Raw genomic sequence first — 6,035 nt, 5'->3', positions numbered from 1 at the left:
CGCCTGTGGCTTCCGGAAACGACCAGCAAAACGACGAAAAGCGGACGAAGGGAAAAAAAAAAACGGTCTGTGGCAAATCTCTTCGCTTTTGTATAATGGCATTTGATGCCAACTGTTGCAGCGTGAATTGAAAGTTAAAACATGGTGGACTACTGCAAACGTTAAAAAAGTTAAAGATAGCAAGTTTATTCAGTGTTTGAGAGAGGTGATGTAGTACAATGATGCAAGGTGACTGAGAAACTGTGACTTTTTTTGACTAGCTAAACTATAATCTTAAAACCGAACGTTTTTGACTGTAGTTCTGTTTAAAGAAAGCCGTATTTATATCATCATGTATGTACCACAGCCTTTTTAGACAAATTTAACTATGAAAAGATGTTTTTTTTTTAATTTTCTTCATGCAGCTTTCCATCTGTTAGTTGGTATATTTGTTGATGTTGATAAAAACAAAGATAAATAAAATGGTATTCTTTAAAGATAGCGAGTCAGTGAATGAAATACAACTGGTAAAAAAGAAACACTTGGCACAAAGTAGCGCCGCTATGAGGTGTAAAATATTCCGTTAATACTTCATGACTACTATGAATTGCTACAAGAATCTGATGAATTTTGCGACGGAATTAAATGTTCATATGTAAAGAGTTGCGGAATATAGGAATGGAATATAATTTTAAGGGACTTTTGCTTTACTTGAACACTTGTGCTAAATACACTCCAACTATAAATGATATTATTTCAGCCTACCCCTTACCACAGCAGGTAACTCTGGACAGGCTAATATCAAGATTAACGAAAGATATAAAAAGGCAGCTGATAATCCAGTCATATAGTTTTGCTCCCATGTTCTTTCAAAAAGTAGTTATGGCTCCTTGTGACAAAAAGATACATTTTCCCCTCTTATCATCTAAAGAGGTAATCTCAACCCTCCCGTTGACGAAAGGTTATGCAGACTGCAGAATGTGACATTCGAACGAGTAATAATGGTTCTTCTTTGTAATAGACGATCTATACAGATGCTAGAATCGCTATGAGACTCAAGCGCGCCCTCTAGCGTTAATATCACACTTGTTGCATTTTAAAACATCTCAAATTAATCCTCAAGTCATGCACACAACAGCATCAATTTGAATGAGTCAACGATTCAAAAGGCAGGTTACAGAGTCGAGAACATGTTAATTAGAGTCATTTCAATGTATAAGTTGTTTAGACATTGAGTGTCTTGAATTTTTTTTAAACCCTGGCAATTTAACAAAAAAATTACCATTCACAGGTGTCAGTTGAGAATTAGTTCATTCCTTAACATCTCGTTAATCCTACTTTGTTGACATTTTGTAAAATGAGAGAGGAAGAAAAAGAAAAAAAAAACCTTACCAGGCTGACAGTGTTGTAGAATGTGCAGAGCTGAGGAACAGAGAACTTGGAGAACTCCTCCTGACGAGAGAATAACACATTTTCTCAGGGCTCAGTGTTCTTTCTCTTGTTATGAACACTGCATCCTCTGTCCTGGCTCGTCTCACATGCTTTACCCAGAGGGCCTCTCATCTATTTCACATGGTAAACAGGAAGTAGCTCCACATATAAAGTTCAGTTAAAATGACCTGGCTCTTATGAAAGTTTGAACTGAAAGCACGAACAAAACATTATTTATTTTTACATCCCCAAATCGAATCAAACTTTATTTCTCGTGTACTCCATTGTAATTCTAAATACAATGTGCTGTGAAATCATTTTTGCTGGCTTCTTAATGAAGAATAAAGAAGAATAAAAAAATTACATCTCAGTGAAAAGATATTAACAAACTGTACAGTGGAATGAGGGTGGAATGGACAGTCCGATACACAGTTATACACAGTTTACTATATAATGGTATTAGCCTCCTTTACAACAAAATATATTTCTTCAAATGGAACCTGAATGGAAAAAGCCAGACCTTTAGGAAATAAGTGCACTATTTTTTCTTTCAGTAACGTCATATTACATTCAGAAATCAATCAATTTCTGTTAGAAGAGTAGATTCATCTCCCAGCAATAAGAGTTCCCTTTATGGGATGATCAGCTGGTAACAGTGTCCTCACACAAAATGAGTCAGACGAGCCCCATAACAGCTGGAGTCATGGTAACACATCCAGAAGGCTTTAAGTGGTCACTTGTTCGCCACAGCTTGGTGTATCCTAGCAACAACTTCTGGATTAGGCAGGAGCGCCGCAGCCTGGGCCAGCTGGGGCAACAGAGTGTAGGTGGAGGTGCGCAGGTACTGGAAGAGATCCTGGAAGCCTTGGAGATGAGAGACAACCTGAGGTGGGACACCTAAAGACCATCCCAGTCGTCTTAGCGCGTTTCTGTTGTCAGCAGAATCGAGCAGCACGGACAAGTCCTGGATTGAGTCATAGTCCAGCGTCTCGATACCCTGACCTAGCAGGAGATTAGAAGTAAAATCAACAGCATTAAACACCACCAAGGCTGTAACATTTTGATATAGTGTGCAGATAAAATCATTCAATACCCTTATAAAACAAAATTATACATCATCCTTAGGTTAAGTTATTCCAGGTATGAACCAATAAATGTTCCAGTATTCATGTGGGAGCGCTTCTTCAATACGACGGAACACAACTCCTTTGAAAGCAGAACTCATTGCTCCTCTGAGCTCCTCATCTGTCTCTGAATAATATGAACGCTACATGTAACAGAATCCTGCATTTCACGGTTGAAAAAAAGAGGTGGTATGACACAGTTTCTATGTACCTTGAGCCATCCGCCATATTTTTTGCAGTTTTTGCTCCATCTGATGACAGAAAAAGAAGACAATGAGAAAATAGAAGTTCTGTTTCTCACATCTCTGAATATATTGTGAAAATAATAATTTATTTTACATTATCAAGACATATCAAAGTTTGTGATGTGAGAATATGCTTTTTTAAAATTTATATATCTACAGAAGGATCAGTTTAGAGATACGAACCTGTGGATGACCTGAGACGATTTGCTTTTGGAAAGTAGTTGAAAATAGATTTTCATTTTCATTCATCATTATTCCCTCACGGCATGGTGACTGCACGTACAATTCTATTAAATTCCATCAGAGCTGGGCTGATAGTTGAAGTCTCATAACCAGTTTACTCCTGCCTTTCATCACCTGCCAGTGTTTGCATAGTGATTAATATCGCCATCTATTGACCACTAGATGCAATCACAGCACGGGGGTGAGGGGGGCACGTAGGGTACTCCACTGATACTGTGTCCATTCATCCATTTACTACCACTTATCCTGTTAAGGGTTGTGGGGGGGCTGGAGCCTATCCCAGCAGGCTTTGGGCCTTTGGGTTCACCCTGGACAGGTCACCAGTCCATCACAGGACCAAGACATAGAGACAGACAACCACTCACACTCACAGTCACACCTACGGTCAATTTAGAGTATCAATCAGCCTCGTCCTCTCTTGATGTCTTTGGACTGTGGGAGGAAGCTGGAGTACCAGAGAGAACCCACGCAGGAACAGGGAGAACATGGAGATTCACACAGAAAGATCCCGTGCCCAAGCCGGGGCTCGAACCTGGAACCTTCTTGCTGTGAGGCGACAGTGCTGACCACTGCACCACTGTGCCGCCCTCTGCTGATACTCATTAATGATTCAGTGTTTTGGTGGCATCGATCTGTTACGTTTGTAGGATTTAATAAAACATATAACCACTAAGCTTTGGCTTGAATTTGTTTTTGTTTTTGTTTTTAGAAGCAACAGTAAATTTTTATAGGAAAGCTTCTGCTGTAAAATTCTTCAGTAAGCGTTACTTCACCTCCTCCATGGAATAGCAGCTGCTCCGCTGCTCCTCCGGGCAGACGTGGGAGTTCTCCTTTTCCTGGCCGGGGGGCTTGATGTTGGTGGTGACATTAATCACAATAGAAGCAGGATGCACCTCATTTTCCAGGGAGTTCAAACATCTGAGTATTGAAGGGATTTATGTTGTCAAAATCTGTGTGGATGGATAAGTGAGCAATCACACAGAGGCTTCACGAGGAACCATTTGCAAACCACCTTGGGGGGTCTTCTGCCGGCTTTGATGGGGGCTTCTGTGGTTTGGCTGCACCCTCTGTTTCAGAGAGCAGTCCTTCAGAACCGGGACAGTAGTCAGAGACCTGCTCTGAATATTACAAGCCAAATTTAATGAAGCACATAAACGACAGATGGAAGTAAATAGCAGAAACAGCAAACATTACACGTCTACTCACTGAATCTCTCGGCTGTAAGAAGGAAAACCCAAAGCAGCAGAGCAATCAAGAAAATCAAAGACGCCGTTGCCGAGCCGATCAGGACCATTGAATAGGTTTCTGCTTTCACCCCTGAGGTGACAAAAAGGAAAATCATGTCAAATCAAAGACAGGAGACGACTGTGAAAGTGCACTGTGATACTCATTATTTCCTTGGGGGGCATTGAAATTTCCTCCAGGCACGGTGACGTCAATCTCTGTTGAAGATCAACAATCATAACTTTTCCTTCATATTTCTGGAGCAGTACAAGCTTACCACCTTAGCTGAGGAGGTCAAGTTTTTGTGGCATTTGTTTGTTTGTCTGTGAGCAGTATTATGCAAAAACTATGAGGCTGGTGTTTTATTTTGTTTCTACATTTTGATTTTTACTCTTCACTGGTTTATACCTGCTCTGAAGGGTGTCGGGATCAAACAGTTGTCATGGAGCGTGTCACCATTGTAACAAGGCACACAGCAAAGCTCCGCCTCCCCAGTGATGCTCCTTAGCTCATAATACCTGCACGCACCATCATAACCACACACACAGAGTCATTTAACACCTGGATAGATTTTATACAGGCAATGCTTTAGGAGGCATTGAGGGTATAACTCACTCTGGCAGACACTGGCCACACAGAGTATTGCCGGTGGGTGAACATGCCTTCTCCTCCAGGCGATTTAGCAGATTACACTGTGTACATCTTTTGCAGGGTTCCACGTCTGTATCTGTGCTGAACGTCCCTTCTTCACACACCACACACACACTTTCACCGCCATCCCCAAAACCGCAGTCCTGAAAGCAACATACAGACTCTGAGTCAGGTAGAATTACCAGAAGGGAGAATCGGTGATTTCATGGCATGTTACCTCTGAGAGCTGTTCCCCTGGTCCACATACATGGCATGCAACGCAACTGCCATTAGGGTGTAAGAACTCTGTCTGAGCACAGCCTGACTCAGAGTGTGCTCTCACACACCAAACCTGAGAGAGGAGTACATTTCTGAACAGAAATACGGCAGAAGCCACTGTATAAGTGCTTAAAAAAACTAGACCTACCATAAGCATGGCAGCATATAGATGAGCCTCCATGAAAAACTCTCCAGGCCTGCTGGCAAGTCAGGAACTGCAACCCTTCAAGAATACAACGTACTCACTTGAAAAGAGTTCTAAAGTCGGATGTCAAACAAGTGAAATCAGTCAATGGAAACAAACAACAGAAAAGAGCAATAAAACCCTACAGGTTCAGCACCAGTGTGTTATTCCTTTACTTACTCAGTAGCACTGGTGGGAAAACTCTTTGGGAATCCCCCTCATTCTGCATCACTGCTGATGTAATAGAGGTCCCCAGCCGCTGGACCAATTAATTCATTCAAGTCGTGCCTCACGTCACACCTGAACTTCTCATATATCCTCCACAGAACCTGTTTCTTTTTTTGTCCGCCTTGTCAGATGAGGAGGCAGGGAGAGGGGGAACTAAAATGCATGAATGAGACCCTTGTTAACAAGTCTGTGTGTGTGTGTGTGTGTGTGTGTGTGTGTGTGTGTGTGTGTGTGTGTGTGTGTGTGTGTGTGTGTGTGTGTGTGTGAGAGAGAGAAAACTGATTCTTCTGAAAAGGTTCAAGTTGAAGTTGAAATCAATGTTAATAAAACATCTAAAGAGTTAATTTAGGCAAATCATGATGATGAAGTTGTGATACCTCATGTGGCCATCAGGTGGTACTGTAGAGCTGCACTCGTTCAAAATATCTCAGCACCATGGCAGGCTCAGGGATATTTTAAAAAAAAAAA

The 6,035-nt window shown here is 41.5% G+C and overlaps 2 long non-coding RNA genes across 2 annotated transcripts; both read right to left on the bottom strand.

Annotated features, from left to right (window-relative positions):
* Positions 1–2,237: 2,237 nt before the first annotated feature.
* On the bottom strand, positions 2,238–4,049 carry LOC147251322 (uncharacterized). The gene is made up of 4 exons (XR_015118995.1): positions 4,035–4,049; positions 3,796–3,940; positions 2,746–2,785; positions 2,238–2,412 (listed from the first exon to the last, which is right to left on the bottom strand). It is a non-coding gene; the product is annotated as an uncharacterized LOC147251322 (long non-coding RNA).
* A 904-nt stretch (positions 4,050–4,953) lies between these two features.
* LOC147251321 (uncharacterized) lies at positions 4,954–5,453 on the bottom strand. Its single transcript, XR_015118993.1, has 3 exons — positions 5,304–5,453; positions 5,115–5,228; positions 4,954–5,040 (listed from the first exon to the last, which is right to left on the bottom strand). It is a non-coding gene; the product is annotated as an uncharacterized LOC147251321 (long non-coding RNA).
* Positions 5,454–6,035: the final 582 nt, after the last annotated feature.

The sequence above is a fragment of the Aulostomus chinensis genome, chromosome 13 (assembly GCF_037954235.1).
Source record: "Aulostomus chinensis isolate RoL2024-O1b breed Wild chromosome 13, RoL_Achi_v1.0, whole genome shotgun sequence".
NCBI lineage: Eukaryota > Metazoa > Chordata > Actinopteri > Syngnathiformes > Aulostomidae > Aulostomus > Aulostomus chinensis.
This window is presented reverse-complemented; position numbering and strand designations above follow the sequence as displayed.